At 46.9% G+C, this 24,824-nt stretch overlaps 1 protein-coding gene across 3 annotated transcripts in view; it reads right to left on the minus strand.

The window, feature by feature from the left end:
* Window positions 1-22,466, minus strand: part of PDGFRA (platelet derived growth factor receptor alpha) — a 64,276-nt gene extending 41,810 nt beyond the window's left edge. The window contains exon 1 of one of the 3 annotated variants that reach the window (XM_015138691.3): window positions 22,297-22,466. The gene's annotated coding sequence lies outside the window, so the exon portion shown is untranslated. Of the gene's footprint in view, window positions 1-18,271; window positions 18,775-19,527; window positions 19,726-22,296 lie in introns of those variants that run through there. The other 2 variants (XM_078002668.1, XM_078002667.1) reach the window with 2 other exon arrangements.
* Window positions 22,467-24,824: the final 2,358 nt, after the last annotated feature.

Here is a 24,824-nt window from a genome sequence, read left to right on the forward strand (position 1 = left end):
TATAATGGGTAGTGAGGATGACCAGAGGTCACCTTCATCGCCATCTTGGTTTTGGTGGGTTTGGGCTTCCTTCTTCATTGCATCCTGGGTTTTGGGGGTTTTTTAGTTTATTTATGAAACAGGGTCTTGCACTGTTGTCCAGGCTGGAGTGTACTGGCACAATCATAGCTCATTTGTATCCTTGAACTCTTGGGCTCAAGCAATCCTCCCACCTGAGTTGACCCCTACGCCCAGCCCAAGAGCTGGGACTACAGGCCTGCACCACCACACTCAGCTCATTTTTAAAAAATTATTTGTAGAGATGAGGTCTCACTATGTTGTCCAGGCTGGTCTTGAACTCCTAGGCTTAAGCAATCCTCCTGCCTTGGCCTCCCAAAGTACTGGGATTATAGGCATAAGCCACCACACCTGGCCCACATCCTGGGGTCTTTATGACTTGTATCTTGTGAAACCACCACACCCAGCTCATTTAAAAAAAATTACTTGTAAGGAAAAGCGCTTGAACCAGGGAGGCAGAGGCTGCAGTGAGCGGAGATTGTGCCATTGCACTCCAGTCTGGGCGACAGACTGAGACTCCATCTCACAAAAAAAAAAAAATTATTTGTAGAGGCTGGGCATGGTGGCTCATGCCTGTAATCCCAGCACTTTGGGAGGCCAAGGCAGGCAGATCACCTGAGGTGAGTTCAAGACCAGCCTGGCCAACATGGTGAAACCCCATCTCTACTAAAAATACAAAAAAATTAGCCGGGTGTGGTGGTGTGCGCCTGTAATTCCAGCTACTCAGGAGGCTGAGACAGGAGAATTGCTTGAACCCACTAAGTGGAGGTTGCAGTGAGCCAACATGCACTCCAGCCTGGGTGACAGAGCAAGACTCCATTTCAAAAAATAAAAATTATTTGTAGAGATAAGGTCTCACTATGTTGCCCAGGCTGCTCTTGAACTCCTAGGATTAAGCAATCCTCCTGCTTTGGCCTCCCAAAGTACTGGCATTATAGGCATAAGGCACCACACCCAGCCTGCATCCTGGTCTTTATGACCTGTATCTTGTGAAACCATTCCTACCCACCTCCTATCTCATCTTGTGACTACGAATGCCTAACCTCCTGGGAATGCAGCCCAGAAGGCCTCATCCTCTTCTCACCTAGCCCATATTCAAGATGATGTCACTCTGGTTTGACCTCCTCTGATGCTAACTCATGCAATGGAGTGGGCCTAATGGGACTCAGTTTGTTCCATCACTGACTTTGGAAGCTAAAATACGTATACGTAATTACTGAATAAACTGTTTATTGTTGTTGTTGTTGTTGTTGTTTTGGTTTTTTTTTTTTAAGACGGAGTATCACTCTGTCGCCCAGGTTGGAGTGCAGTGACAGGATCTCGACTCACTGCAAGCTCTGCCTCCCAGGTTCACGCCATCCTCTTGCCTCAACCTCCTGGTTTTTTTTGTTTTTTTTTGTTTTTTTAAAAAAAAGGAGGGCCAGGAGTGGTGGCTCACGCCTATAATCCCAGCACTTAGGAGGCCGAGGCGGGCAGATCACGAGGTCAAGAGCTCGAGACCATCCTGGCTAACACGGTGAAACCCTGTCTCTACTAAAAATACAAAAAATTAGCTGGGCGTGGTGGCGGGAGGCTGAGGCAGGAGAATGGCATGAACCCGGGAGGCATAGCTTGCAGTGAGCCGAGATGGCGCCACTGCACTCCAGTCTGGGCCACACAGCGAGACTCCGTCTCAAAAAAAAAAAAAAAAAAAAAAAAAGTAAAGGGGAGAAATTCAATGTTTTCATGTATTCCTGTATTTAGCCTGAGGTGGGTTTGGTTTGGTTAGACAGGATCCAGCACATAATAGCCTAATTTGGTGGTGCCTGATCGTGTATTTTGCTCTAAGGTGGCCTACATTGCAGGAATCAGAATCCCGCTTTATTGAATGCCACCAGGAAAATACAAGAGGAAGAAAACAGTGAAAGGTAGCAAGCTTCTAATGGGAAGGGGGGTGGAGTAGATAGAACAAAAAGAAACCATTATTTAATAAGCCAAAGTTTGCATGTGCATGCTGTGTTTGTGAAGAATAACCCCGTGGTTACTTAGAGTTGATTTTAAGAAGTGGCAGTTGAGGCTCAGAGAGGTTTTGCAAATGACCCAAGGTCACACAGCTGGTGTCAGAGCCAAAATTCTAATACAAGACCTGTCTGATGCAAAAGCTGCGTCCTCTCCACTTCACCATATGGTCTCTCTCAAGGGAAGGTCGGTGTTTTAGCCATGTCCCGCCCCCGTGCGTGTCCCTCCCCCACAACTTCCTAGGGCAAATTAGACATCCCTCCCTCCCATTTTCCTTCTCTGCACCTCATAGCAGGAGAAGCACAATTATAGTACTGTGAACCCAAATGCAATTCACACAATGCTGGCTGGCTGATCACTTCTGAGGAGCCTGGCTTGTGCCTGGGATGCAGGGCTTTCACACTGCTGCGGTGGCAGCCCCAGAGCCAGGCTGGCCAGCCTGATTTACCACAATTAGCAGTAACGCTTGTGTGCTTGTACATGAAAATATCAGCCTCCCACTGACAATCCACTCAGCAAACTTCAAAGGAGACCTCCAGAGCCAGCTTGATGTCGTGGGTTTTATCACATTTAGATCCCGTATTTCTTTGGCAAGTCTTGCCAATGATGCATCTTTAAAGCATTCTCAAGCTTAAAAGAAGGGCTCACTGCTTTTCCTGCAAAACTTCTGAGGAGTGTTTTTCCCCAGCCAGACCCCACCAGATTTCCTTGTGTGCATCCAGACACGGTGGACCCACTGCCAGGGAAGATTATTTACTGACATATAAAGTGGGCAATGAAAACAGGCCCTCTGAGCAAGCCATCGGGAGGCAAATACTTAGAATCAACATGTGTTTGCTGCTTAAGATCCCAAACTCCCTTCTCTGATAACGGTGGTTCCCTGGGTAGAAATCTAGACCTGTTTGTGAAGTTTCATGTCATTACTTATCTATAACTCAGACAGTTGACTCACAAATAATGGCAGTGCTTGCCCCACAAGGAGGTAATGAAGAAAAATGGGAAAGATGGGGACTTTCCTCACCTATCAGACCTGTGTGAGGCTCTCTGGGAGTGAGTCTGGCTGTTCCTGCCACTTTTTCTACTCTAAATGCTCATTCTTAATTAGTAACTGCTATTCCAGAGCTCACCTAAAAGTCAGGTGCACAAATATAAGTAATTGAAGCTACAAATTCTGCGAAACATGGCACTATAACAATCAGTGAGAATAGGCCAGGTGCAATGGCTCACTCCTGTAATTCCAGCACTTTGGGAGGCCAAGGTAGGTGAATCATTTGAGATCAGGAGTTCAAGACCAGCCTGGCCAACATGGTGAAACCCCGTCTCTACTAAAAATACAAACATTAGCCAGGCGTGGTGGCACACTCCTGTAGTCCCAGCTACTGGAAAGGCTGCGGCATGAGAATCACTTGAACCCAGGAGGCAGAGGTTGCAGTGAGCCAAGATCACACCACTGCACTCCAGCCTGGGCGACAGAGCAAGACTCCATCGAAAAAAGAGAGAGAGGAAAAAAAGAAGAATCAGAGATAACAACCCCTTTACAGGAAAGAACAATGGATTTCATCTAAATCTTTTCTTCAATCATAATTACTTCTCTCACGCCAACTACGTGTTGAACTTCAGCCCCCATCTTCAATAATCACAGCTCAAAAAGCATTTGCCATAACTTAGAGAAGCAAACTGAGAAAGAGATCCCTGCCCTGTTGACTCTCAGGCAGGTGACTTGTGCTTTTCCCCCATCCTCTTGGCCTTCTTATGCTTTCTCTCAGAAGAAAGGATGGAAATCACATTGGACTAGCCACTGATCCCAAATCTGACACTCTGTCCAACTCTCTGAACCTCAGTCTCTTCTTCTAGGAAGCACAACTAGTAAGGCCTGACTGGTTGCTTGCGCTGTGGCATTACTGTAAGGACTAAAGTACGGAGTTTAATGTAAAGTGCTTTGGTTTTCACTACTTCTTCTGCAGACTCCCAAGATATTTTAGATCAGCTCCTTCAACTTCTCCTTAACTAAGAAAGTGACGGATGCCCCAGAAGCCATATGACTTACCCTGCACTTCCTACCTCCTGGAGACATGGATCTGAACTGTGATTCAGCCCACATCAGCAGTCCACTCCCATGACCCTGTTACCTCCAGCCTGGTGTGGCTATAAAGACCATTCAAAGATAAGCCAATATAAACAGTCACAGAAACAGAGAAACAAATGCTTTGGCAGCTACTATCCTTTCTCTTTAACAGGGTGCCATCTCCTGCCCTTAAGACAGAAGTAAAGAGCCATTGGGCATGACTCTATAACCAAAGGCAATGTGCAAAGGTAGTATAAACAGACAGCAGGCGATGCAAGGCTCCATTTCCAGAAGGACTAAGAGCAAGACATTCTTCTCCTAAAGCCAGAGAGCTTGCTTCTCAATCACCAATTGCACAGTGCATCCCATTGCAGAACCACTGAATATTTAATTTCACCCCACCCTCACATGATTAAAGATCACAGGAGACTCTCTTACAGTCCCAAAAGTCACTGGTGACTTCAAGATTCAGATTTCCAAGACTCAGTTAATTTCAGCTCTCCTAAGTTAATTCTAACTGTGAAAATTACACATCTTCTTTTTTCTCTGCAGCAAATGTTCTACTCAGTCTCCTAACTGCAGCCCAGGCAACCCAAGTGCAGGTTTACACTGATGGAAACTTCTCCCTGTTTTCCAGCAGAGGGTGTGTTTACCAAGATCTCTGCACCCTACCAGAGCCTGTTGTCAGTATAGTGAGGGCAAACCATAACTCTGAGTTCTGACAAAAGTGAAATCTGGAAGATTAATAAGTGTTCAATTTAAGAAAATGTTAAGTAAGTTTATCCTGCATTCCCACACAAAGAGGACAACAGCAATATATTCCACAACAGTAAAGCAAAATCAGCACAATTATCCCAAGTAAACTAAATAAGAAGGCTTTCCATGAACTGGGTAATTGTTAAAAGCAAGCTGATATGTGGTCACTAGCCAATTCCAATACATGCCTAGAATTAGAATACTGATCCAAATCTTTACATTAGCCATCCCTCTTATTTCTTCTGAGCAACAGCCATACATCACTGGTTGATTCTCAGGAATAAGCAGGGTCTGTCTAAATTGCAGAAGAAACTCAAAAACAACAGATGAGACTAGCATCTAATAACTGGTGTATCACAGTTTTTGAAACAACTTCTCTCTCTAGCTTCCATTTTTACCAAAGACAAATCACAGTGGGACCAATTTGTTTGCCATAAAGTTTTAATCTTATTATATTTGGCCTGATTATTTATATAAAGTGCAGCAAAAATAATTATTTGCCACATAGGCTCTTTTTAAAATTGGTTTTGATGGAACTTTAATTTATAAAGAATCTCAAATTAGGCTTCTTAAAGCCTTGAGTCAGCCACAGATTTATCTGTGCCTGAAAATGTCTGTATAAGTTGGGTGCATTCCTTTCTTCTTGATGTCCCAAGATAACTTGGGGCTCCTGGGCCTGTCAGAAAGTGACATTTTCACTTACCACAGGTCAGGAACCCCATACAGTGACTGCATAGACAAGGAATGAGGTCAGTTTTCCCAAGTAGCTTTCATTGGCTCTGTAAGTCAACTTTGATCCTTTAAAGCAGTCTGTTTGTATCTGAAAGCACACCATTCTAGTCAAAGCCTTCAAAAAATAAGCAGTTTCTTTAATTGTGTCCTGTTACAAAAGAAAAGATTCTTACTGCACTTATGTAAATAACTGTATTGATATTAGTTAAGAATACTCCCAAATAGTTTTCAAATTCTGGAGAAATCAGGTAAAAAGAAAGATATACTCCAAATTTTGTCTACAGTAATATACTTATTCAATTGTTAAAAGCAGTTAATACTTTCCAAAGGAAAAATGTTCTTGACTCTGAAAACCAAAACAGAAAGGATCAGCAATGTTTTAAGCAAAAAGTCATAAAAAGATTGTTTTGATCTTTTATTAATTTAGTCCATGCTATTAATTCTTGTTTTGCCTGATATTGGGCCACATTCCTTATGAATATGTTAAGTTTCTATGAGAATCCTGGAAGTTTTTTGTGTTTTCTTTTCTATTTCAATGGCACAATTTTCTTTTTCTTTTTCTTTTTTTTTTTTCCCGCTGAGATGGAGTTTCCCTCTTGTTGCCCAGGCTGGAGTGCAATGGTGCAATCTCGGCTCACTGCAACCTCTGCCTCCCAGGTTCAAGCGATTCTCCTGCCTCAGCCTCCCAAGTAACTGGGATTGCAGGTGCATGACACCATGCCTGGCTGACTTTTGTATTTTCAGTAGAGATGGCAGTTCACCATGCTGGCCAGGCTGGTCTCGAACTCCTGACCTCAAGTGATCTACCTGCCTTGGCCTCCCAAAGTTCTGGGATTACAGGTGTGAGCCACCATGCCCAGCCAATGGCACAATTTTCAAAGTTATCAGAGGCTTGCATTTTAGAGTACCCATCAGAGTCCTATAGCTGATTATAAACCACCTTTTGAAAAGGATTAAAAACAAGACAACAATTGTCTGTGGGTGACAAAAGTCTTAGGACAGCCAATTAAATATGCAATTGACAAAGAAATTTGGTTACCTCTGTAGCACACAATAATGTAACATAAGAACTATAATTATAACTGATAATGTACACTAAGTCATATCAGAATTATAGGAGTTTTGCATAATTTTGGAACACATACCAATAACACATTTATATAAGTATAGCCCAAAGAAAGCCAAACAGTATTTTATATTTGACAGTGCTTCTTGTATGATTTTAATACACCAAATAAGCCAAATATGTCACTTTTGGATTTTAGGGGACCTGATATCTAAAAAGACTAATCAGATCAGAAAAAGACTTACTTTAGAATTTCATTTTGGAACGTTCATCAAATATAAAAGGTTTAAACAGTTGATATTACAAAATAGAATCCCAGGTTACCATAAAGCATTTATTTAACCAAAATGATAACTCAAAGAGTTCAAAAAGGTAAAAACGTTTACTCATTGATATAGGGCAGACTTGGGTTTCCAAATGATCTGTCACATTTTTTCACCCTTAGTTTTCCTATAGTTTATTTAAAAATCAAACAAAAATCTTTCATTATCTTGTAATATTACATGAAAATCTTATTCAAGAGAGAAAGCCAAATTTCACCTTTGCATTAGTGTACTGTTAATATTAAACCCAATTCTTAATAAAACTTTATAGACAAATCTTCCCAATCTTAATCAGTGTGACCATAAGGTAAGATTCTCATAAACCTTTTATAACCCTTTACAATTTTCTGTTACAGAGCAGATCAGTGCTGTAGAAAACTCTGCCGTGCTTTTTAATCCTAATGTTTAACTTACAAAAATAATAATAATAATATCCCTTTAACTTTAGCCAATGTTTACACACAGAATTTCTTTTACAATGTTAATCTTTCATATACCTTTCACAACTTGCTCATACTTCAGCTTTTTCCTATTCAACTTAAAACAATCCTTTAATCCACTAAAGTAAGCAAAACAAAAACAAAAACAAAACAAAAACAAAACTGTACTCCCATGCCTTCCTATAATCTTTTACCAAAAACACATTTTACTTTCCTTACATATCTTGTATATAAAACTTTCTCCGGTACATATGTTACAGTGCTAACTCTTAGTAACTTTTAGTTTTGATTAAAAACCTGACATGGTTAACTCCACATGTCCCCAGGCCTTACCTAGCATCTAATGTTCCAAAGCAGGTAAACTGAACAATTACCAAAACTCCGAGAAGCAGTTTATGTTGTTTAGTAGAAAACAGTATCAAACCTGCCTAATTTAGACCACATGTCGAAATTTTGAAGACATTTTTTATTTTATCAATGATCTTTAACACTATCTTTATTTCCCAAAGATTACTAAAGTCACTTGAACTCAAAGGCTTTAAAGTTGCCATTTTTCTGACAATATATTTGATTTAAGCACTTATTTTTCTTTAAACCAATGAATTAGAGCTCTTTTATATAAATATCACACACAGAACACATTTAAATACACAGAACACATATAAATATCCAGTAGTTGTAGGATTTTTTTTTCATTTGTCAGTTTTTAAGTTTTTCCTTCAAGCATGCAGCTTCTAGGTCCAAATAAGGAGGCACAGCTGGAAGGCCAAACAGATCTCCAAAAATCAAGAATCCCATATTTATACCAAATACTGGATCCCCCAAAATGGAACACTATGCGACCAGACAGTGCAATGCTTTCACCAAGCATTTCACTGCAAGGATGTTCCCCAAAGGCTGGTGGCCAACCTAAAGCAAATCAGCCCATCCTCCATTCACAGGTGGATGCCCAAGAGCATGCTTTTATTCATTTAAATGTGAAAAGAAGTAAGTATTGGCCTGTAGTAATAACCACTCATGTAAGTAACTGCCATCCCTAAAAGTATACATCCTACCTAGGTAATACACACCAATGCTAAAGGTTCTCTCACAATGCAAAGTAATTTCTGATGCCCCCAAAAGTCACAAAGGTCAGGTAATGTGAGGTAAAACAGAGCAGAGCCTTGGATTCTGAGGGGTCTTGTCTGCTTACAGTTCTGGGGGTTCCATGAAGAAAACAGAGGTTTCTCCCAAAATGAGGTCTGTGACACCTTCTGTTTCCTCCCAAGGAGTCCCAGGCTGTCAGAAATTATCTTAGATCCTCTAATATGGGCATTAAAGGGGGCAAAAAGACAGAATGGAGAAATAATTCAGACCACTGAGAAGAAAAACAAATAACAAACATACAAAAAAAAACTTTCTCTTAAAAAAATAAGATCCAAGAAGAAAAAAATCATAAAGCTCTTTTAAATATATATATACACACACATATATGTGTGTGTATATATATATGAATATGGAATATCCATTTTTAATTAAGCTGACTTTTAATTATAGAGGTCCTTTTAAAAAATCCTTTTAAATCCCTTAATACCACACTCTAGCCAGGACAAATAGCCAACATCTCTGGCTTTTCAGCCTTTTTTTAAAGGTATTTTCCCCAGTGAAACCAACAGGCCTTAACCAAGGTTATAACTTAACCATGGACACAAGAGGTGTCTCCAAAAAGATGACAAGCAATTTTTACAAGACCCAGCATTACCCCTAAGGTAGCTCACAGAAAAAAAAAATTCAAATGAAAAAATCAGAAGCTGTCAGTGCAGACAAAAAGAATAAATGACAAAAGTCCCAGAAGTAGCAAACTGGAAACCTCTCATTCCCTAAGCCAGGAACTGAACCCAGGCCACCACCATGAAAGAACAAAGGCTTAGCTATTGAGCCACAGCCTGAAACAAGCACTGTATTGCTTTTCGTAAAAGGAGTCTAGGGAAGTCAGTTTTGAGCTTACAAAGGATATACTTTTTGAAGGGAAAAGGAACAGATATAAATCTGAGAGGCCTTCAAAGGAAACAGATTCTAGAATTAAAAGTCAGTATTTCTTGCAATCTTACTGAAAGCCAACCAATACTTTAAGACAAACTTGTTTTAACATAGGGCACCAAAATTTAGATAGACTATTATAAATAAATTTCCTGGCTGGGCATATGAGTTGGCTCACGCCTGTAATCCCAGCACTTTGGGAGGCCGAGGTGGGTGGATCACTTGAGGTCAGGAGTTCAAGACCAGCCTGACCAACATGATGAAACCCCATCTCTACTGAAAATACACAATTAGCCAAGCATGGTGGTGCATGCCTGTAATCCTGGCTACTCAGGAGGCTGAGACAGGAGAATCACTTGAATCCAGAAGGCAGAGGTTGCAGTGAACCAAGATCATGCCATTGCATCCAGCATGGGCAACAAGAGCAAAACTTCTTCTCAAAATTAATTAATTAATTAATTAATTAATTAATTTCCTTTCAGTTATGGCTAATTATGTCTAAATTTTAATTAATTCTCTTTTATAAACTTTACCATGACTTACACGGGTCATCTACAACATGCTTGGACTTTCTGATTTGTCCTATATTTCCTTCTTCTCTAAACAATCAGTCATTCTACCTTAGGACAAGAATTTATCATATAAGATCCTTTCTCATAAAATTTATTTATAACCTTCCTGACCAAAATACATCTTCATATTCATAACTCTCCTCACATCTCTCTCCACTACTTATTGTTTTTTATTTCTTTCTACTTGTTTTTATTTTCTTTCTAAACTCGTATTTTAAACCCCACATATAAATGACATCTGAATTGGCCAAAAAGAATTTATTTTCGCTAAGAGCATATCTTCTTTGGCACATTTATACAGAGTTATATATGAATTTTTAGTAACTCTAAATTTTAGCAAACTTAAGTTACATGAGCTTGAGAAATGCTTGGACTTATTTACTTTTTTTATGAGCACTCTTTAATTTATAAGCCAATTTGGTACCCTGTAGACACAATATATAACAAAATAAATGTACATACACATAAACACATCTAGACATTTATATACACACATAAACATAGATCCAATAGCTTTTATCTTTCAGCTCTAGCCATAATGTAGAAACGCAAATGCACTATTTTATAAAAGATAGCTGGACCCAAATTATTTCCCTGACAAAACTGGGACTTATCCAAATAGCTAAACTTTGTTTGCTAATTTGAATTTGCTCCAATTGCCTAAAAGGCACCCTAGTGATGAGTCCTTTGGGACTCACCACTGTCCCTTTGTCTAACAAGGATCTCTACTAGACACAGAAGTTTTTCTAAGTGTAGGGAGAGTCCAATTATTTTCCCCTGCAAATTCCCACCTCCTGGAGCAAAAAATTAAATGAAGTGACAATAAGAAAATGCTTTTACAGAAAATGATAATTTTAGAGTAGAAAACAAGAAAAGGCAAGACTAAGATTTCCCTTGGGTGGGACTCTAACCCACAATGCTAGAGGGGTCCACTGCCAAACACCCTGGAGCATCCAAATGCCACAAAACCTGGAGAATCAGCTAACAAGGGTCCCCACACCAAATGCCAAAAACCCCAGAGCATCTGGGGGATGGCCAGTAGTGAACCCCAAAAGTATGAGACCTAACATAACTGGAGCTACAGAACGATGACTCTGGTGTCCCAGGGTCAACACAACAGGAGAACTCTCACAAACAAGTGTCCTGCCTTAAACAATTGCCAAATAGCCAAGGCAAAGACAACAAACATGAAATAAGCATATCAGCCCGAAGAGCAGAGAAGTCAAACAGCCAGTCATTAGAAACTAAAGACAGGCCAGGTGTAGTGGCTCATGCCTATAATCCCAGTACTTTGAGAAGCTGAGGCAGGCAGATCGTTTGAGCCCAGGAGTTCAAGACCAGTCTGGGTAGCATGGCAAAACCCTGTCTCTACAAACAAAACCCACAAAATTTAGCCAGGTGTGGTGGTGCATGCCTTATAGTCCCAGCTACTCAGGAGCTGAGGTGGAAGGATCACTTGAGCCTGTGAGGTCCAGGCTGCAGTGAGCCATGATTATGCCACTGCACTCCAGCCTGGGCAATAGAGCAAGATGCTATCTCTAAAAATTAATTAATTAATTAATTAATTAAAAAATTTTTTAAAAAAGAAACTAAAAAGAAAAGGTCTCAGAGAAGGGATGACAAGGTGGGTTGCAAAAGATGTGACCAGCCAGGCATGCTCCCATCTGGGGCAACCAGACAACAGGAGGCCGCTATCAGGCTGCTAAGCCAGAGGCCTCACAGCCACTTTCTCATCTGTCCAAAATAAAGAACATTAGAAAAGACAAAGGAGCCAATTTGAAGGGAAAAAAATGTTAGCAAGCTGAATCTGGGCAAGGAGAGACTCACCCACTAGTGAAGCCCACACAATGCCAATCAGTCTTAATTTAAAGTCAATGGGAGGTCACCATTGTCCTGTCATTGGTCACCAGAAAAGATGTCATAGGGTGAACCTCAAAATTGGGGTTCGAGCTGGGAGGTCACAAAGGTTCTTGGCTTCATGCAGGAAGGAATTCAAGAGCAAGCCAAAGAGTAAAATAACAGCAAATATATTAAGAAAGTAAAGGAATAAAAAAGTGGCTACTCCATGGGCACAGCAACTGCATGGCTGCTTGAGTGAGTATACCTATAGTTATTTCTTGATTGTATGCTCAACAAGCAGTAGAAGACTCACGAGTTTTCCCTGAAAGGGGCAGGTAATTCCCAGGACTGAGGGTTCCTCCCCTTTTTAGACCGTACAGAGTATCTTTGGTCATTGCTATGGCATTTGTAAACGGCCATGGCACCGGTGGGAGTGTCTTTTAACATGGCAATGCATTATAATTAGTGTATAATAAGCAGTAGGGATGACCAGAGGTCACTTTCATCACCATCTTCGTTTTGGCGGGTTTTGGCCAGCTTCTTCACTGCATCCTGGTTTTGCTGGCTTATTTATTTATTTTTGAGACAGGGTATCATTCTATCACCCAGGCTGGAGTGCAGTGGCCTGATCTCAGCTCTCTGCAGCCTCCATCCTCCCACCTCAGTCTGCACCCCCAACCACCCCTCAGACCAGTAGCTGGGACTATAGGCCTGCACCATCATGCCCAGCTCATGTTTTTAAAATTATTGTTTGTAGAGACAAGGTCTCACTACGTTGTCCAGGCTCGTCTTGAAATCCTGGGCTTAAGCAATCTTCCTGCCTTGGCCTCCCAAAGTACTGGGATTACTGGAATGAGCCATCAGACCTGGCCTGCAACCTGTTTTATTACTGGGGTCTTTATGACCTGTATCTATCAACTCCTGTTCCAACTCCTATCTCTCCTGTGACTACAAATGCCTAACCTCCTGGGAATGCAGCCCAGCAGGTCTCATCCTCTTCTTACCTAGGCCCTATTCAAGATGAAGACACTCTGGTAAGAACTCCTCTGATGCTAACTCATACAATGGAGTGAGCCTAATGGGACTCAATGTGTTCCATCATTGACTTTGGAAGCTAAAATATATGTGCATGTGATTCCTGAGTAAACTAGTTTAAAAAAAGAGAGAGTAAGAGAGAAATTCAATGTATTCCTGTATTGCTGTGTTTATCCCTAGTTGAGTTTAGTTTGGTTGGAGAGGATCCAGAAGATAATAGCCTAAACAAAGTTTTTGGTGGTGCCTAATCATGCATTTCTCCTGTAAGGTGGCCTGCTTTGCAGAAATCAGATTTCTGCTTTATTGAATGACACCAGGAAAATAAGAGAGGAAGAAAACACAGAGTAAAAGGTGGAAGGCTCCTAACAGGAAGGGGAGTGGGGTACGTAGAAAACAAAATAAGAGAATGAGAAACCATTATTTACTAAGCCAAAGTTTGCATGTACATGCTGTGTTTGTGAAGAATAACCCTTAGAGATTACTTAGAGTTGATTTTAAGAAGTGGCAGTTGAGGCTCAGAGAGGTTTTGCAAATGACCCAAAGTCACACAGCCAGTGACAGAGCCAGGATTCAAACACAAGGTCTGTGTGATACAAAGGCTATGCCCTCTCCACTTCACCATATGGTCTCTCTCAAGGGAAGGTCAGTGTTTTAGCCATATCCCACCCCTGTGTGCCGCCTGCCTGACTATTTCCTAGGGCAAATTACACTTCCTCCTTCCATTTTCCTCCTTTGCTCACCATAGCAGGAGAAACACAATTACAGTGCTGTGAACCCAAATGCAATTCACACAATGCTGACTGGCTGATGGCCTCTGAGGATGCTGACATGTGTCTGGGATGCAGGGCTTCCATACTGCTGCGGTGGCAGGCACAGTGGGCCCCAGAGCCAGGCTGACCAGCCTGATTTACCACAATTAGCAGTAACGCACGCTTGTGTGTTTGTACATGTAAATACCAGCCTCCCACTGACAATCCACTCAGCAAACTTCAAAGAAGGCCTCCAGAGCCAGCTTGATGTCTTTGGTTTTATCACATTTAGATCCCATATTTCTTTGGCAAGACTTGCCAAAGATGCATCTTTAAAGCATTCTTGAGCTTAAAAGAAGGGCTCACTGCTTTTCCTGTGCAAGCTCTAAGCAGTGCTTTGCCCTCACCAGACACTCCCAGATTTCCTTCAGTGCCTCCAGATACAGTGGACCCTCTGCCAGGAAAGACTATTTACTGACATATAAAGTGGCCAATGAGGCCAGGCGTATTGGCTCACGCCTGTAATCCCAACACTTTGGAAGGCTGAGGCAGGCAGATCCCTTGAGGCCAGGAGTTCGAGACCATCCTGGCCAACAAGGTGAAATCCCATCTCTACTAAAAATTTAAAAAAAGGAGCCAGGCATGGAGGCAGATACCTATAATGCCAGCTACTCAGGAGGCTGAGGCAGGAGAATGGCTTCAACCCAGTAGGCAGAGGTTGCAGTGAGCCAAGATCTTGCCACTGCACTCTAGCCTAGGTGACAGAGCAAGATTCCGTCTCAAAAAAAGTAGGCAATGGAAACAGGCCCTCTGAGCAAGCCATCAGGAAGCAAGAGAATAAACACGTTTGTTGCTTAAGATTCCAAACTCCCGTCTCCAATAACAGTGGTTTCCTGGGTAGAAATCTAGGCCTGTTTGCGAAGTTTCTTTTTTTTCTTTTTTTTAGATAGAGTCTCGCACTGTCGCCTGGGCTGGAGTGCAGTGGCGTGATCTCAGCTCATTGCAACCTCTGCCTCCCAAGTTCAAGCGATTCTCCTGTCTCAGCCTCCCGAGTAGCTGGTACTACAGGTGCCCACCACCATGGCCAGCTAATTTATTGTATTTTTAGTATAGACAGGGTTTCACCATGTTGGCCAGGCTGGTCTCGATGGCACCCTGTTAAAGAGAAAGGATACTAGCTGCAAAAGCATTTGTTTCTCTGTTTCTGTGACTGTATATGTTGGTCTCCTTTCACCAGATGTCTGCTCTCCTTTCACCAGATATTTAACCACGGGAGAATAAAATGACATATCCTTTTGAATGTCAGCATACGAGTGTGACTCCTAATGGCACAACCTTAGGAGTAGCAGTAGCAGTTTGAGCTTTCGGCTTGAGGTCACCAAGACCCTGACATAGGTGTCCTCACTCAGAAACGAGAACACCAATACACCCCACTACCTTCCTCACAGGCCTGCTCTGATAATATGTTCACTATGTAAATGTAAATCATTAACAATTCACCCGCCTCGGCTTCCCAAAGTGCGGGGATTACAGGCGTGAGCCACTGTGCTCGGTGTGTTTGTGAAGTTTCATGTCATTACTTATCTATAACTCAGACAGGTGACTCACGAATAATGGCAGTGCTTGCCCCACAGGGAGGTAATGAAGAAAAATGGGAAAAATGGGGACTTTCCTCACCTATCAGACCTGTAGTGAGGCTCTCTGGGAGTGAATCTGGCTGTTCCTGCCACTTTTTCTACTCTAAATGCTCGTCCTTAATTAGTAACTGCTATTCCAGTGCTCATCTAAAGTCAGGTGTGCAAATATAAGTAATTGAAGCCACAAATTCTGAGAAACATGGCACTACTAAGAATCCATGAGAACAGCCTCCTTTGCAGAGAAGAACAATAGATTTCAACCAAATCTTTTTTTCAATCATGATTACTTCCCTCATGCCAACTACATGTTGAACTTCGGCCCCCATCTTCAATAATCACAGCTCAAAAAGCATTTGCCATAACTTAGAGAAGCAAACTGAGAAAGAGATCCCTGCTCTGTTGACTCCAAGGCAGGTGACTTGTGCTTTTCCCCCATCCTCTTGGCCTTCTTATGCTTTCTCTCAGAAGAAAGGATGGAAATCACATTGGACTAGCCACTGATCCCAAATCTGACACTCTTTCAAATTCTCTGAGCCTCAGTCTCTTCTTCTAGGAAGCACTAGTAAGGCCTGACTGGTTGCTTGCCTTGTGGCATTATTTTAAGGACTAAATTATAGAGTTTTAATTGAAAGTGCTTTAATTTTCAAAACTTTTTCTGCAGACTCCCAAGATATTTTAGATCAGCTCCTTCAACTTCTCCTTAACTAAGAAAGTGACGGATGCCCCAGAAGCGACATGACTTGCCCTGCACCTCCTGCCTCCTGGAGACATGGATCTGAACTGTGATTCAGCCCACACCAGCAATCCACTCCCATGACCCTGTTACCTACAGTCTGGTGTAGCTATAAAGACCATTCAAAGATGAGCCAACATATACAGTCACAGAAACAGAGAAACAAATGCTTTTGCAGCTACTATCCTTTCTCTTTAACAGGGTGCCATCTCCTGCCCTTAAAACAGCACTAAAGAGCCATTGAACACGACTGTATAACCCAAGGCAGTGTAAAGAGACAGCAGGCAATGCAAGGCTCTATTTCCAGAAGGACTAAGAGCAAGACATTCTTCTCCTAAAGCCAGAGAGCTTGCTTCTCAATCACCAATTGCACAGTGCATCCCATTGCAGAACCACTGAATATTTAATTTCACCCCACCCTCACATGATTAAAGACCACAGGAGACTCTCTCATAATCCCAAAGCCACTGGTGACTTCAAGATTCAGATTTCCGAGGTTCAGCTAATTTCAGCTCTCCTAAGTTAATTCTAACTGTGAAAATTACACATCTTCCTTTTTCTACGCAGTCTCCTAACTTCAGCCCAGGCAACCCAAGTGCAGGTCTACACTGATGGAAACTTCTCCCTGTTTTCCAGCAGAGGGTGTGTTTACCAGGACCTCTGCACCCTACCAGAGCCTGTTTTGTTGTTTTGATCTCCCGGAGCTCCATCAGACATTCCAGTAAGGGGAGGAGGCTGGAGTGTTTTTACACAGGAGCGTTTTATGGGACAATCTGGGCTCATAAACATGGGTGCTCTCCTTTCACCAGATATTTAACCACGGGAGAATAAAATGACATATCCTTTTGAATGTCACCAAACGGGTGTGACTCCTAATGGCACAACCTTATCTTGAGGTCACCAAGGCCCCGACATAGGTCTCCTCACTCAGAAACGGGAACACCAATACCCCCCACTACCTTCCTCACAGGCCTGCTCTGATAATATGTTCACTATGTAAATGCAAAGCATTAATAACCAAGGCGAAACACAACACAAATTTCCACGAAATAAAAATGCTGTCTTCCAGCAATTCTTGTAGCCTCACAGGAAAAGAAAATCAGTCACGTATTACGGTCCTACAGAGCAAAAAATCAATCAATCAATCAATCAATCAATCAAAAAAAAGCACCTCCTAATGCCAGTACTAGCTTGGAGTCTCCGCAAAGCCCATTCTCACAGCGGATCGCGGTAGTTCTTGCCAGTGGCCAGCAGATGGCAGTGTTGGTCGAAGGACGTGCGTCCAGGGGTTGCGACACAGACGCGTCTGCCAGGAATTCTGAGCTCCACTATCCCAAATCTTAACTTCCAGTCTCCCCCTTCCTTAGGCTGTACTTTTAGCTTTCGTGGCGACCTCGGTTGAAAGCCCGCGGGGTTTGAGCAGAAATACGAAAACTGCTGTTGAAAATGGCTAAATCTCCTCGGGACCCCAGAAGAATTCGGGGTAGGCGGACATCTCCCCATCGTCCCCATCACCATCCCCATCACTGGGAGCGGGTGCGCTGGGACAGCGGGGCTTCAGGAGCCGGGAAGACGACGCTGCCGGGCCAGGCCGCAGAGACTCAGCCGGACTCGCTACTCGGGTTCTGTAAAACCCACGCTCTCGACACCTCAGCATTTCCGCCCCCTCGGGGCGGGGGACCGCCTTGGCCGCGACGCCGTTCCCGGGCTGCGCTGCCCTATCTGTCCGCGCGACACCACTGCCCCTCATAAACCAGCCTGGCGAAGGCCGCGACGGCCGCGCAGCCCGGGAACCGCGGGCGCATTAGAAACGACTGTTCCCGTTGCACAATAACGCAGGGTCGTATAACAAACAAACAGCAACAGGCCGCCCGAGGGGAAAGGGAGCTGGCGAGGGGCTGGAACGCAGAAGACGGCGCCTGTCCCCCGAGAACGCACGGGACCCATCCTCCTCCATCCTCCCCTGCTTCTCCCACATTGAACTAAAAGGACGCTCCATTCTCAATCCAAACCCAGCGACCTCGGCCCCCTCTCGTCCACCCGGCGCTTTCTGGGCCCACACAGAGCCTGCGAGGCGTCCACTGGCGGCCCGGAGGAAAGGAAAGGTGACCCAGGTTAGCCTCCGCTCCGGGCCCCCGGGGTTCCAGCGCCGCGCTCCACTGAGATCCGGGCGCCGACCGCCCGGGGCTGGGGAAAGCGGGATGCGCCCCCAGAGCCCACTAGAGGGCGCGACAGCCCCGCGAATCTTACCCGGCTCGCCGGCCCGCTAGCCCACAGCACAGGCTCCTGGTCCCCGACAGCGCTGCCGGGAGTGCTGCGCGCAGACTTCACCCGGGAGGCTCTGCGCTCGGACAGTCCAGCCCCAGCCACCGTCCGGTTTCTGACCCCGGGATCCAGAGGAACACTGCGCGGTCGGCTCGCCCTCCCGCCTCCACCACGCCCTCGGCGGCTCGGTTGTCCTGGGGTTGGTGGCGATGCCCAGCCGCTCCCGGGACCTGCGTCCGTGCGCGCCGCACTCTGTACCTCAGAGCTGCAAAGGCCGCCGCGCCCCAGGCACAAAGCTCGGCGTTTGCATTGTTTTCAACTGAGACCCGAGAGGGGGCCGGGCAGGGTGTGGGGAGAGGGGGGAGAGCGGGAAGAGAGGCCGGGCGGGTGGGGGAAAAGGGGCCGAGGGGTTTAGGGTTACAGGCGCTCGCCAGCGCCTCCTATGGGCACGAGAGCCGCCCGGCAGTGGGTAGCGGCTCACATGGAATGCTGGAGAGAGCTAGCCTGCGCCCTCTCGGCATTTAAGAACTGTTCCTGGCCCGGCGCGGTGGCTCACGCCTGTAATCCCAACACTTTGGGAGGCTGAGGTGGGCGGATCACCTGAGGTCAGGAGTTCGACACCAGCCTGGCCAACATGGTGATACCGTCTCTACTAAAAATACAAAAATTAGCCTGGCGTGGTGGCGGGCACCTGTAATCCCAGTTACTTGGGAGGCTGAGGCAGGAGAATCGCTTGAACCCGGGAGGCGGAGGTTGCAGTGAGCCGAGATCGCACCACTGCACTCCAGCCTGGGCGACAGAGTGAGACTCTGTCCAAAAAAAAAAAAGTGCCCTCTGGTGCCAGCTTGCCCGACACGCGCCTTAGCCGCCTCTGCCCCCTGACAAGTCCGCGCCCACCCGCGCTTGTAGCTACCCTTTCGCGGGGGCCAAGAAACTGCAGCAGGAGGCAGGGAAGGAGGCGCCCCAAGTCGGGGTTCCCATTATTCCCTCCTACAATCTACTTTTTCAGCCCATCCCGGGTTCGCTCACTGATCAGTTTAAAACAAAAGGAAATGCCGCCGAGCCACTTCAGCAAACGACAACCATCTGGCAGAAACTGAACTAGGGCGAAGTTGGGAGATGCCATTTGCCCCGATCCTGTATCTTGCGCCCCAGGCGAGACCGAAAGATTATCTGCCGCCCCAAGGCTGATGCTGCGGTGGACCCGGCGAGTTAGACCAGGGGGACCCTGAGACCCACACCTTTCGGTCACTGATCAGGCTTTTAGCTCTTTTCCTAGAATTGCCACTTTTCCACCAGCAACGTATAACCTGGTCGCAGCTCCCCGGAGGTCAGAGGGAGTCCTTCCCTGCGGGGTCTGCAGGAAGGCGCTGGCCACCACGTCCCCAAAATGCGTCCTGCCGCTGCGCGCCGCCCACGGTCTGTCCCCAGGAGGCACAAAATGGGCCCGCCTCGGCGCCAGACGTGTTTGCAGCTGGAAAGCCCAGCCCAATGCCCCTCCCCCTGCATCCCTCCTCAGTCCGCGTCCCGAGAGGAAACTGGCCCAGGGGCGGAGAGCTGGGAGCCTGGGCTCTCCTTCAAGTCCCTCTCGATCTACGGATTTAAACAAGAGCCAGGGCACCGGGGGCTAACGACGGGTTCATTCTTGGCGTCCCCCCACTCTCGTTCCTCCTCACTCTTGTGAACGAGGTCCAGCTGCACTTGGCTCAACCCAAAACTGTGCAAGCTCCGAAGTAGGGCCTGACCTGTGCGTCAAAGCGAGGCTGCTCGGCCTCGCGCCTGTCGGGAAGGCGAGGCAGGGCCTCCTCATAGTGAGGATTGTGGAAAGGAGGAGGCCGAGGAGAGAGGGAGAAGAGGGAGGGGATGCAATTCGGCAGTGCGGGGGTCCAGATTGACCAGATTAGGGGTCGGGGGTGGGACAGCGCGGCGGCTGGTGAGGTGCGCACGCCCGGGACCCCTTCCTCCCCTTCTGTGGCTGCGGGATGTTTGTTGGGTGAGATGCACTGCGGAGGATTGTCGTGCCTCGTTTGCCCTGGATGCCTCTCCCTGCTCCAAAAATCTGTCTAGTTCTGGTCAGGAGCGACCGCGGCGAGGCGAGTCGGTCCAAAACATTGAGCAATTCGGCCTCGGAGCCAAAAAGCCATTTCCCACACCGCCCAGCCCGGGGCTTTTCGGACGTGGGGCGGTCGGGACCTGATAGGGGTCCCATCCATGCTTGCCTCCCACCCAGGGAGATGGAGTGAGTGGCAAGTTCTTCCAGGCACTCTTTGCGCACATCCTGAGGTCTTAGCAGAACTGGGGGAGCGAAGTGCGGGACCGGCCCTCTGGCTGCAGGAGGGATGCACAACGGACAGCCGGCCTGGGCAGCAAGTCCCTCCCGACCAAGACTCGAGGCCAGGTCACCGACAGTTCCCGCACACCTGGCCCGGCCCCGGCTCCTGGCTTCCTCCCGCAACCGGACTGGGGTCGGGCCACACTCCTTGTCGCTCCGAACTGGCCGTCACCCTCTCGGAATAGAACAGCTGATCCCACATATTCAGAGTCAAACGGACGCAGCCCGCTCCCCGGACGCAGCCGGGCGGAGCTAATCGTGTATAAACCTTGTTTCCATGGGGGTAGACAGCAGAGGAAGGAGAAGTACGCACAGACGGCTCTGAACCCGGCAGGGAGAAGAATGGAGAAAAAGGGCGACTAGAGAGGACCGAGCAGCGCTGGGCGAGCGCAGACGGCAAGTGCCGTGCACCCCCGCGCGGAGAGGGGCGCCGGGTAGGGGGTGCCCAGGGCTCAGTTGCCCGGAGGGAGAATGTGGTTTACCTCCCACCTTTCTCTTACCTGCAAACAAATTTCCCCAGTTCCAAGTGGTCCCTAACTTACAAGAAGTTCGACACTTTCCTGGAGACCTTTCCTCTCTTCCTGCCTGAGGCCAGAACTGAGCGGCAGCAGAGCCCCGGGCAATGCAGAAACGGTTCCACCGAGGAGGGGGCGCAGGGAGACGGGCGGGGGCGGGGGCCACGGCGCACAATGAGGACCCCTTGGTGTGCGGTTCGAAATTCCTCAAATCCCAGTTGCTGGAATGCGAGGCGACATCGACTTCTTCACTCAGGGCCAAATGTGTTTGTCATTATTCCAGACCGCCCGCCCGCGCCGCCGCTGTCGCCCCCGCGCTAGGGCGTGCAACCCGAGCGTACAGCCGAGCAGGCACCCGCTCTCCCTAGCACCTCACTGACCCGACAAACCCCTCCAGAGCGCCCCAAACCCTTGCCCACGCCCGCGCCCCTCTGCTTGTCCCGCAGCCGCGTCACCGCTGCGCCAAATCTGGCCCGGACTCTCACCCAGAGCAGCGCCGTCCAGTAATTACGCGCATTCGACCGGCTCCATGTGCTGCAGGCCAGCACGGAGGTCCGGTCTCCAGCCGAGCCCTGCCCGCCTCCTGCGACCAGCAACCCCTTCCCGCGCCCCCCTCCGCGCTCCCCTCTCCCCACCTCCCCTGGTCCCCCAGCCGCGCTCCACACCACGGGCTGCAGCGCTGTCCCGCCAAACCGCAGGCGAGGAATGAAAACACTCATTTAAAACCTGTCGCCTTCCAGGACCCACTGCCAAGAAGAGGGCAAACACCTCTGCCTCCACCCCCAGTTCCTTGGTGTTCGGCCCAGTATTCATGAACACCACCCCCACTCCCAAAAGAAACCTCAAAAATGTAAGCCTAAACAATTTCTTTGGGAGGCCATAGGGTTGTTAGAAAAACATTGTTTTTTAAAAATAGGTCTGGAAAATGTGTGTTTAAAAAAAAATCCCTAGACTTTCTAATTCTATGGTTATCTCCCACCCATCCCCAAGTGAAGTTTATTCCGAAAAAAAAAAAAAAATTCCTCTCTGGACACACATTTGGAATCCAGCTCCATTTTTTTTTCTTGTCGCCCAAAGTTTGAAGTTACTTCCCTTTCTCCAGTCCCAGAGTCTGATCAGGGACTTCTCTTATAAACAAAAAATCATTTTTTCTTCTTCCTTACCTTCTCCTATGTTATTCCGCAATGAATGTCCCACACATGGAGTAAAGAGTGTGTCCACGGCCTCCAATGATCTGTTGTAGTCTCCTCCTCTGTTTCTCTCCCTGTAGCTCCAACAGTAACGGGCTCAAAAACCGCGTTTTGTAATTGATTCAATGTTATAGTCCATCCTTCTAAAACTAATCATTTGCTCTAAGTAAATAGCTGTCAGGAAATAAGCCCCCCCCCGAACCTTGGTCTCTTCAAAATAAAAGTTTCGCTCAAACTCCCCTGCGCTCTGAAGCTCCCAGTCTCCAGATTGCGCCTTCGCTTTTTGCTCTTACGCAATCAGGGGGTCCAGTCCCAACCCCCAGACTTCGACAACAACTGGGGGGGCGGGGAGAAGCCGACCAGATGGGATGGGGGGGTGGAAGGGGGAGGTGTTGGTGCTCTGCCGGGAAAGCGGTTTTGTGAAACTACAAACAGCCCATCATTTCCAGAATGAGTTTGCCTCCCCATTTTGGGGTTATTTTCTTAGACTGCTATAGTTTTGTGTTCTCTTTGAAAACAAGAAAAGGAACATACAAAATTGCATTTAATACCCAGAGAGAATATAAATCTAGAATCAAGAAACGTCCCTTCTACAAACTCGGCCCAACTAGAAATAGGGCCCTCGGGAGAAATCTCCAAGCGGTTGCGCGGTTTTGAACTAAGGGTCTTTTAGGGGAAGGGCTAAGGGCTATATAGTTGCTAGTTCTTTAACGGGATTAGGCAAACTGTTGAGTCCAATATGACAACGATGAGTTTTTGTTTTGTGTGTGGGGTGGGTGTGTGTGTGTGTGTGTGTGCAAGACTGGGTGGAGTCTGAAATAGGGTACAAAGAAAAGAGGGTCTGTGTAGGTTTGGAACATTCTCCGATAGAACGACCTTTACTCCCTTTAAGTCACTTATCTGGTCGTGCCTTTGTTTTGGGGGTTATCTGGGCGAGGTTGCCCTGGCTTCTAACTCGCATACAAAAAAGTTCAAGCTTGGGCGTTTGGGGAATCGTCCCGCCGCCTCCGCATCGTGGGAGAGGGTGCCTTTTGATTCTCCCTCCGTTCCCTCCCGCCGAGTGGGTCGAACCCTACGAATGCTTCGGAGTTGACAGCTGAGCCCCAAACCCTGCGCCCAAGGCGCGAGGCCAGTGTCGGGAGGAAACGATCCTGCCGGCGAGGGAAAGGGGGCGCTGATGCTCCAGAAACCAGACCTGGGCAGAGTGGGGCTTCCCAGCGACAGCGGGGGATGGGAGCGCGTTCACCTTTCTCGCTCTCTGATTTTTGAATTCTCTTGTTGGGGTTGGGGGTCATCCTTCATCCTTCTCCCTCAACCCCACCCCCACACAAGCACTCTGAAAATGGCCAAGGTGGCCAGGTTGGGACTGGCACGTCCAACAGCCGTCTCCTCCTTCACCAGGAGTGGACACAGTGCAGTGGACAGAGGAGAGTCACAGAGAAGTACTCCAACGGGCGCGGTGCTGTGTCTAATTAGGACAGGATCTTGGGGTATCAGCCTCGGAAATAGGGCGCCTGGGGCTGCGCTGGGGGCCCCATTGCCCCAGCTCTTCTACGCGACCTGCTCTCGTGCATCTTCAGCTCGGGTGACTGCACAGCTCGCTATTACTTCCACATGTTCCTTCAGGAAATCATTGAAGGCAAATATATGAACAGCCCCTTGTTCGGAATGCTAACAGGATACCGTAATGTTTGTAGAAAATGAGCGGGACAAACGATTCCCCCCAAAAATCAGAGTGCGGAATAAAAGGCAAACGCGGCTGCTGGGCTTCTTGCTGTTAAGTTGAGAACTGGGTTTTTAGGCGAGTTGCCCCAGAGGGTAGGACGCGAGACAGAGAGCCTACCCAGAAGGACTGCTTTGTTTCGGCGACACTGCTAGCCCGGTCAAGCCAGGGTCTTCCGTCCGCAGGGCCCCAGCGCTCTCCGCCCACAAATGGTAACTTCACAGTTCATTTCAGAGCAGTTTAATGGGGCCCGAAAAGCAGCCCGGGCGGGAGTGGCTCCAGGCAGCGACTCCTCAGGAGTTTAAAGCAGAAAGCAATGGATGAGCAAGCGAGCACCCAGTTGTCCTTCTGGTAGTAATTACCTGCCTAATTTGAATGATGCCTTTGTTATGACCATTAACAAACATTTGTTAAAGGTTTCCATGTGTGACATTCTGGAAGGTTTAAAGGCCTGAGGAGCTGACTCCGGGGATAGTGCCCCGGTGGGGGGTGGCGCAAGAAAGCAAATGGTTGGGGGAAGATTTCGCGGAGAGACTGTGCAAAGAAGAGAGGTCAACATCTGCCTCCTCTGCAAAACAAAATAAACCCAGTGGTCAGGAGCAACCTCCGGACAGGAGACCCTCGAACCGAGGCGGTTGGTTCCTTAAACCGAGTCCTGCCCCTACAGCCCCCGCCCCTACCACTGCTCATAGGCGGGTTTGAATCCTGTTTTCCGCCTTCTAAGGCTGGTACGAGGCTGGTTCGGGAGAAGTCGGGTCTGCGCCCGGCAGTCAGTCCG

This window comes from Macaca mulatta, chromosome 5 (genome assembly GCF_049350105.2).
Source record: "Macaca mulatta isolate MMU2019108-1 chromosome 5, T2T-MMU8v2.0, whole genome shotgun sequence".
Lineage (NCBI taxonomy): Eukaryota > Metazoa > Chordata > Mammalia > Primates > Cercopithecidae > Macaca > Macaca mulatta.